This window comes from Paralichthys olivaceus, chromosome 23 (assembly GCF_024713975.1).
Source record: "Paralichthys olivaceus isolate ysfri-2021 chromosome 23, ASM2471397v2, whole genome shotgun sequence".
Taxonomy (NCBI): Eukaryota; Metazoa; Chordata; class Actinopteri; order Pleuronectiformes; family Paralichthyidae; genus Paralichthys; species Paralichthys olivaceus.
Window position 1 is genome coordinate 1,541,065 of NC_091115.1, and position 9,456 is coordinate 1,550,520.

The following is a 9,456-nucleotide window of genomic DNA, read 5'->3' on the forward strand; positions in this document are numbered from 1 at the left end:
GCGAGTTAAAAAGTATGTGACGGGCCGGGCAGATTATGACCCATGAAGCCAGTGAGTCAGACTAACAGCAAAAACAAACCCCGGCGGAGGACAATGTGGCCGAGGCCTGAACCTACAGCAGCGAGGATAACGAGCCGAGGAAGTGATGGTGAAGCAGATTTATCCGACTGCAGCGACACAGCAGGAAGGAAATTACAGGACGTATAAAACATTAAATTAGATAGAAAAAATTATGATATTCTTTAAAGTATGAATATATCCACAGGTTTAATTATATCCACGGAGGAGAAGTCATTTTCTCGATACTCTAAATAAAAGCTGTGGACAGAAACAAACCTTGTTTCAAAGAGAAAGTGTGGCAGGTATCTGTCCCTCTATCTGCTGCACCAATGTGAACAAACACAGCCAGAGATACAACGCACACACCTGCCGCTGTGTCTACTGCAAACACAACCTTCGCTCCCTGAAGTCCAAACACAGATTAGACACATGCTCCGTTGCTAATGGACAAACACAGACAACACAACCCAACGCACACGTGCTATCACATGTAAATCATCCTGCATCAGGACAGAAAACAAGGTCGTGAGGTCGCTTTGTCTCCACAGATGTTACATTTACAACAGTTTCAAATATAACGAAGTAAGAAATAAAGTAGTGAATCACACTTGAGGATATAAAACTGGACCATCTCGATCAAATACGTGTTTTTTCTGTCGACAAACCAGCAGCTTCAAGATGAACGTGTTCCTCAGTCACTGATTACTTTACATCGATCTGATTGTTCCAGGTCTGGATATTTCTTTCATCTGCTCTTCTTTTGGATTTAAAACAAAGCCGACCGACACAATTCCACAGTTCCAGCTCAAGTGATGCAACATCAGCACAGGCAGCAGTAACTCGGCTTCTCATGATTTTATACAAAGCATTCCTTTGGTTTTTGGGCTTTGGGCTGATGGTAGTCGGGGAGATTTAGCAGCTGATTGCATTAGATGCAGGGACTTTGTTGTGGCTTAGTGATCTCACACCACTACTGCTTTAAATTAGAGCCACCGCTTAAGTGACATTTCAGCAGGTTTCATGGCTGTGGAGGACCAGTACATCCTGGGTGTTTGAAGCTCACAGCACTGGAAACCATTTCCCCACCAGTTCATTTCAGGACGTGAGTGAGAATCGACTTGCGGAGAGAGAGTTGCTCAACGTAGACAAACTGAGCCGAGCAGAGAAACGGGCAAAGGGCAAAGGACGCGTCATCAGACCAACCTGACGCCAACATCCGGATCCAACAGTCGAGCAGCAGCTCATGAAACTTGAGTGTTTTTGCTGCCGTGAACACAACATTTGCACAAATGCAGCAATCAAGTGTTTGATTTCATTGATTCCAGAGCTCTACAGGTACAGAGTCTGTCCGGCTCACCAGTCCAGAGTAGGAGACAGTTTTATAAGCCAAAACATCTCCTAGTTGAAGGTCCTGAGATGTGAGGACGGTGGTTCTTCAACTATCGAGACAATAACCGATTATTTGAGCGAATAATCAGCACAATGATCAATTGTGAAAATAAGCAATTTGTAGATATTTGGCTCGAGCATGCGAACCCACTGGAGAAGTCCTGTAAGATCATAAACCTCCATGAAAGAGAAACACTCCACTGTCTGACGTGCATCCGTCTCTCAGTATAATGAACCTCCAGCCCTCCTGTAATAAGCCCACACAATAGACTTATACAAGCACAATAGCAAGTAATTAACGGCATTGTATGAAATTAAATGGGAATAAAAAAAAAGCTGGCTGGAATCATTAGACAGAGGGCCACTGTAGCTCTCCCCCCCGATCCTTTTTGTCTTTGTGTCTCTTTTCATGTTTTCTATTCTTCGCCGAGCCGGCGGCGGCCTTTTATTCATTTAATGATTACGCTGTCTTTCTGGAGAGCGACGTCTCACATCTCCAAAAAAGGCCTGACTGACGTGACCCTGAATTAACGGAGGAAGAGAAAGACACAGCCAGAAATACGCAGGTTACCAAGTGGTCGTCCACGCCCCCAATTCTTCATTCAGCAGAGAAATACCCATCATCATAAACCGGTGTGTGTGGAGACATACAAAGACGGAGTGTGTGTATGCTAAAGAGCGTCTGGGGGAACATCAATGATGGCGGATGGCTCGGCTGCGTGCAGATATCACACTCTTGGGAGTTTTAAGAAAGCGCGACGCCGATGAAACCGACAAACTGTTCCATCAACGAGACGATGTGATCGGACATGATGTGGTGATTTCTTTTTCTCCTGTCAGGCTTCGCTCGCTGAGACAGAATCAAGAAACAACAGGAACACAAAATGTCTTCGAAGCACGAAAATCTCATCCGCGCCAAACGTCTATTTACATTTCTGCATCTCTCAACGTCATCATTTCCCTCCACAAACCCCATTTTCCATTTTCTTAAATATGCAAACAAAGCATATTAAACTCAAACTAGAAGTAAAGCCATGTGGTTCATACGAGGTCACCATGACCTTTGACCTCTGAATAAAACATGATTGTGACCTTGACGTTTGACCCTCAACCACCAAAATCCAATCAGTTCATCTCTGAGTCCATGTGAATGTTTGCACCAGATTTTCAGAAATTCCCTGAAGGCGTTTCTAAGATGCTGCGTTCACAACACCAACAAACTTTACTCAGTTTATCCTGAGTCCTACTGAACGTTTCTAACGAATCTGAGATATTACGATCACAAGAATGGGACGGACACGAAGACGACACGTAAACCTCGGGCCACACATTTTAACAGAGTGAAAACTCTGCTTCTGATTGTAACGTCTGACTTCCAGCTACTTCTTTAGAAAACCGCCAAAGGTAATTAAGGTAAATAAAATAGAACCCTGTCGTCCATCACTAGTGCTTCAGATCCAAAGTTACATTTCATTTGGCTCTTTTCTTCACAAAGCTCACGACTGATTCATCACCATGCGTCAAAGTGATTGAGTGACAGAGTAATAATTTGCGGCGGCTCCACTTTGGCTTCATGTCTGTTCACAGCTCCAGGGCAGGACTACGCACTGAGCATTGTTCTCTTCTTGGACTGCATTTTTATTTCACTCTTTCTTCTTTGAAAGTTTGATGAAAAGTTTGATTAAAAATGCCACAATGGTGAAATCCCGCCCCAACTGGGAAAAAAATCACTTCCTTAACTGTGAGTCAGCTTGAAAACGCAGAGCAGAGTTTTCCCGCCAGCTCTTGAGCAGGATTTATTCTCTGTCTGAGCTGCATGTCGGGTGGTCTGAGAGCCTCTGAGTGCAAACCCTGTGAACGTCTTCCTGGAGAGCCGGATCTAAAAATATACACCGTTGTTCCCCAGTCCATCCATCACGGCCGCTGTTTAACGCTGGAGATATGACAGGATAATGGAAACATGCTGCCGAAGCTCATCAAGACCAAATTCAAAAGTTTTTAACTCAAAAGGTTTAGAGACTTGCAAAAGTCTTGGAAACAACCTTATTTGTGGACGCAGCCTTAGTTCAGAGTCGAATAACTTTTAAGGAAAGTTATTTTTGACTTTTCTACGAGTGTCACGAGTTTGCAGTGATAATGTTCACGTATTAAATTATTAACTGCAAAACAATGACATAGAAAATGACCAGTATGAGTTACTATACCAATCCAATGTACAGAAAATCTCCAGAGTTAACTGCCAGCAAATCAGCGTCAAAACTTTATAAGCGAATGTGTGTGAATGCAGTTCTCAAAAAAAAAACAACCTGAGCAGCAGCTTTTACAAAAGTTGAAAGACGTAAACTTCACAACTCGTGATTCATTTTAAACACTAAGAGCAGCCTCAGTTTTAGTGGCTGAAAAACTCTGGACATGTGTGGACGCCAGGAGTTGAAATGGCTAAAGCACGCCAACACTGCTGCTTCACAAACTTTTCAAACTCCACAAAGATCAAGTAGAGACGAGCGCAGGTCAGAAATCAGCTGCTTCTCAAACCTCAGCTCTTCACTCCGAGCCTCAGACAACGACAACACAGAGAGACGACTCATTCACAGCTGGTCAAACACAACGCGTCTGCTGCCAAACACCAGAGGTAGAGGCACTAAACCGACCTGTTCTGGTTTCAAATGCACTTAATGCAGCTTGATGCATAAAGGTTCCCACGTGTATTATCCTTCTCTTCAGTTGATCCAGACAAACTGTCCGGCTGTTTTTCACACCTGCCTCCTCGTCACGCAGCCGGCTCTGCTCACAGAAATCACAGAAAGTCATTTGAGACTTTTAAAAATCTGCTGGAAGTTGTTCTGAAGCTTTAAGAGGACATGAAAGACAACAGACGGCAGGAGATGGACTATTTAAGGACGTTAAGGACTCACCAGGCTTTAAATTCAGATCCATTTACTTCTTGCCTTTCCTGTCTGTTTTGGAAGTGTAGTGCTCCACAGTAATGACTGTATCTCATTCATGAAAGCTCCTGCAGCATCTGCTGTTAACACCTACACACAGATACCTGCTGCATCTTAAAATAAAGTCCTCTGCAGCTCACAGAGACGGATGCTTCTGATGCTGGAGGGAGCTGCAGCATTTTTTTTAAAAATAAAGTACAAAATGACAGGAGTGGATGAGGAGCAGAGAAGATGAAGAGGCTGGATGCAGTAGTGTGTTTATCACCACCAGCGTATTTATATCAGAGGTGTCGCTAACAACAGCCCAGTTTTCAAGTAGGATGAATTCCTGACCTTTCACCAGGTGGAAAAACATCGGAAACATCAGGAATTTTCTCCACATGGTTTCATTTCTATTTCAAACTGACCACGTGCAGCTTTAAACACTGAAGCTTTAAACTCTCCTCTGAAATAATCCGTTGTCTTCACCAGCATTTCAGACGACAATCTACCTGACGTGACTCATGTTCACGGATGAGCTCATGTTTGGAACGTTTATTCAAAGGGCAACAGATTCTTGTGATCAATTACAACCAGGTAAAGAGAACATGACACAATTATAAGACGACAAAATGAGCCTTGACTGAAATTGTGGATTTCTCTGGGTTTGAACTTTAGAAACATAAGTTGTTTTTATGCATTATATACACATTATATCTTTAATTTATCTTCATTGCCTGAAAAACCTGAACTGCGACACAAAATTTAAATAATTCAAAATGGAAAATAACATCTCCTGCCAACGACAGTGGGAAAAACAACACAGAAGAACGAGCCAAGTAATTAAAACCACACTTTCACAAATCTGCAGCTGAAAAGTGTGTGAATCTCCCGGCCACTGACCCTGGCCTCTCTGACCTCTGAGGACGAGCAGCTCCTTCCTGTGTTAAATCACCCCGACATGAAGGAAGCACAGCGTTTTCCCTCTCAGTCTGCGTCTTCACTCTCTGCCAAGTTATGAAGCATAATTTAATTTCAGGCTTTGAGGTTAAAACATGTGTTTTTCAACCGAGTGAAGAGACTTAATTCAATGTTTCGACACAGCAGCTACAGAAGATCTGGGATAAAAACAACCACGAGGTTCTAATAGAGACGGGACATGCTAATACACTGTGCTGCTGTTTGACACAATCTTTCAAATGTAATAAAGGGAGGAAGATAAACACAATCTGGTTTAGCTGCAACAAAAAATCCTCTAAGTGAGAGCTCAATCAATCGACTCAACACATGTGATGTTTTTTGTTAATCAGAACTTGACATATTGAACTTTGTCCTGTAGTAAAACTTTAAACAGAAGAGCCTGAAAAACAATTATATTCTTTATCCACAGTTTACAAGGTCATTTATGTGAATGAATAACTTTCAACATGATTTCACTTGCTCTGACAAACTTTGGTGTTTGTAAGAATCATTGGTAAGTGATTGTTAAGAGATGCAGGAACAAGGTGAGAACCATTCCACTGTGACCTCTCGTGAGGGAATATGACCTGTCAGTGCCACCAAATAGATTCAAACCTCATTAGCCCAAATCTCTCTTAATTACTATTCGAGACACATGCAATTTAGTGAAGTATTCATTTTGTGTTGTACAGTTACATCTACTACTGATTCCTCTGTTTACTTATACATTTGGAGGATTAGAAATGTGACTCTCGGGCTCCTCTTCACCTCTCGGCCATGTGACTGTGACAGTAGCAGAGTTACTCAACACGTCGTCTGCATTCCACCCAAACAGGTTTCTGATCCTCTCCATTAATGTACAGTTTAACCCACAGACGAAAACATCTGTCTTTCTGTGGCTGATTAGAAACGTCAGTGGTTCCGTGAAGTGCAGATTCATTCTGCCAAAGTCTAGATAAAGGAAATTAAACCTTATTGGACTAGCCTGAACTAGCCCAACTTTTAATGTGACGACTCGGACGGGATTGGATCAGAATAGTCATGTGACACAGTTGAAAGAGAATTAAAATATGTGTAATGTTTAATCTTCAGAAAATATTAACTGGGACTTAACAGGTTTGAATAGATGATGACACTAATCACGAGTTGCAGAACTAGTTATTTGTGTCGTCTGTTTCCTCTTTCAAAAGTCTCCTATTCTTGCTTTAAGGACAAAGAGAAAGGAAGCCTGAGGCAGCAACTCAACACCAGCAACTCCACCTGCATCGTCTGGGTTTTCACCCCAACACATTTCATCCCAAGGCTGATGGGACTGAGGGTTCAGATCAGAGTCCAGAAAAACCTGGAGGTAACCTGCTGACCTTCCAATATCATGTGTTTCATGTGAATAAGAAAAGTTCAATATCCGTTCATTTTCCTTCTTTGGAGATTATAAAACGAAACTGAAAATGTCCAATGATCAAGCAGCGAAGCAGGTTAAAGCCCTCCTGAGGAATCCGTGCTCCGTTTCCATATCAGACAATCACATGTGACGCAGCTCACTTTGTCCTGGAGGCTGTTCAACATAAAGCTCAACAGCTCACTGACTCATTCTGAACAGTCACGCTGGAAGAAGAGGAGATAGTGTTTGTGTCGTGTGGAGGCTTGTGCCGCAAGCTTTTGCTGGAATTGTCTGGTTTCTTTCAAAAGAGCAACTGTCGGCTGCTTTAAGAACATTGCAGCCGCTAATACCTCAGAAACATGAATTCAACAAGAAACATCAATGAGGGAATTCATCCAAACAGATGCTGGAAGTTTGAGTCTTCAGTTTGCTGCAAGTGTTTTATGAAAGAAACTTCCTCACGGGGTTCTTACGATATTACATTCACGAGGCAGAATAATGGGTTTTGACCTTCGGACACTTTCCGATAAGGAGGATTTACTGAAGAGCTTTTTCAAAACAACGGCTTCTTTAAGAACACGTCAGAGCTGCTAATACTTTCAATTGAACAAGAAACATCAATCAACCTTGGGACGAATTTCCATCACGCAAACAGAAGCTGGAAGCCTGAGACTTAACTTTCTCTAAATTGAATCCACTATTGATAAAAACCTTGTTCATCTACTACAAAAAAAACTAAATGCACACAACACATCAGCACTAATAAAACGCAGAGCGATGGAGCAGCCTTGAGGCCTCGTGCTCGACCGATGGGAGAGTTATATCAGCCGTAACGTCAAAGCACCCGAGTCTAAACAGTAGCTGTGATGGTTTTACAGCCTGAGAGTGTGGAGGCTATTCTAATCCATTAACTGACACCACGGACAATTACCTCCCCATCATGTACAGCAATGTGTGGACGCTGATGTCCAACAACACGGAGTTTCCAGAGATTCATGTCGCTCCACATGGTTCTGAATCTAGAGTGAAAAACACTTTTGGACAAATTGCAAGAAGTTGAGACAGCAGAAAAAAACAATAGAAGAAGAAGAAGAAGACATAGCTTGTAGTCAACAAACAGGACGTCCATTTTGATGGTAGCAATACCGTAATGTTATTACAGCTCATTTATTTCCAACACTCAGAACAGACAGTGTTTGTCTGGACACTTTATACTAAATAGTTAGCAAATACATCAACGACCGAACCGACAACGCCCGTCGACAAACCAATCAGAGTCAAGTACAGGTGGACGCAGCCCGAGAGGGTGATGACGACAGGACGTTCATATGTCAGACTAAACTCTTTAGCCCCTAAATCACAATGTGAAACTAAAACTAACCTGAACAAATGAAACTATGAACAAACACACGAAGCTTCAGAGTCTCAGGTGTAAAAATGACCTCTAAGACATGTTGGTGCCAAAGATTTGACTAAATACCCAACAAGCATCAGGGAGCAGGATGGTGGAATGGTTTAAACATCAGTAAACATCTGTTCACAGCAATAAACCAAATGAACACATGATATATTAGAGACATTTACCGGTTGACTTCCCTTTAAAATCCTTCTCATTCGTTAAATGAGCAGATCGTGGTTGTGTGCAGCTTTTTAAATGTCAGAGTGTGAAGTGAACTCTGTCAGTGAGTGTGAATCTGTGTCATTCGCTCAACAGGATCAGCCCCCTCACTGGCTCAGGCTCCAGATGTTCCTCTGCGTATTGATTAGTCCCCGACACACGCACACGCGCCAGACTCCGATTAAAAAATCCGGAATTTAAGATTCAACCCTCGTCCGTGAGCAAATCCTACACAACAGCACGAGTTCAAACCGTCTGGGGCGAATCATCTCAGCCCAGAATTCACTTCGGCGCACATTCAAAACAAGTCTGCTCCACTATCGCGAATCCAGCCTCGTTTGGATCATTTCATACAAGTTTTTTCTCGTTATAACGCGACGGCTGAAAGGCGGCTTGGGCGCCGAATGTCTGACGACAACATTATTCGTGTGAAACAGCGCAAACATCGTCACATTTCGCGTTTGCGTTCGCGCAACAATCGAGAAACTCTTAAATTCGAAGTTTTTTAACGGGGGTTCGGTGTGACGTTTTCTGAATGTGGGGCGACTGTCTCTGCTGCAACGCGTCGACTCAGGAATCTGTATTCACAGAAAGTTTGCGTAAAGAAGAAGAAAGACAGAGACAGGAGGACAGAGACAGGAGGACAGAGACAGGAGGACAGACATGTCTCTCACCTCTGGGTCCTCCGCTGCTTCTTCTCGATATTTTCCCCCAAAGAAAATAAAAAAAGTCAGAGAAATAAAAAAGTCCTCGATCCGTAAAAAAAATCCGGAAAAGTTCCCTCGTTACATCCTGGAGCGAAAAAACTGCGCAGAGATTAACGCGTAAACTTCGAGATCAACGAAGAAGATTCCCACGACTGCTCCGCGCGCGTCTCCCTCTCTCTCTCTGTGTCCTCTCTCTCTCTCTCTCTCTCTCTCTCTCCCTCTCTCTCTCTCTCTCTCTCTCCCTCTCTCTCTCTCTCCACGCCCATGAAACTACACGCACGGCTCAGGTGTAAGTCATGACAACACGCGCGCGCACACACGCATGTAGTTCTTAATGGCAGGAGCGCGCGCATCCAGCAGCAGCTCCACGCTGAAATGAGGCGTGTGCGTGAGGGCGATGCGCGTTTTTCTCCCCCC

General features: G+C 43.2%; 1 protein-coding gene across 3 annotated transcripts in view; it reads right to left on the reverse strand.

The window, feature by feature from the left end:
- The window catches only part of LOC109643734 (plexin-B2-like), a 96,863-nt gene extending 87,637 nt beyond the window's left edge, over nt 1–9,226 (reverse strand). Inside the window, exon 1 of one of the 3 annotated variants that reach the window (XM_069519572.1) lies at nt 9,007–9,226. The gene's annotated coding sequence lies outside the window, so the exon portion shown is untranslated. The remainder of the gene's footprint in view (nt 1–9,006) is intronic. The other 2 variants (XM_069519571.1, XM_069519573.1) reach the window with 2 other exon arrangements.
- Nucleotides 9,227–9,456: the final 230 nt, after the last annotated feature.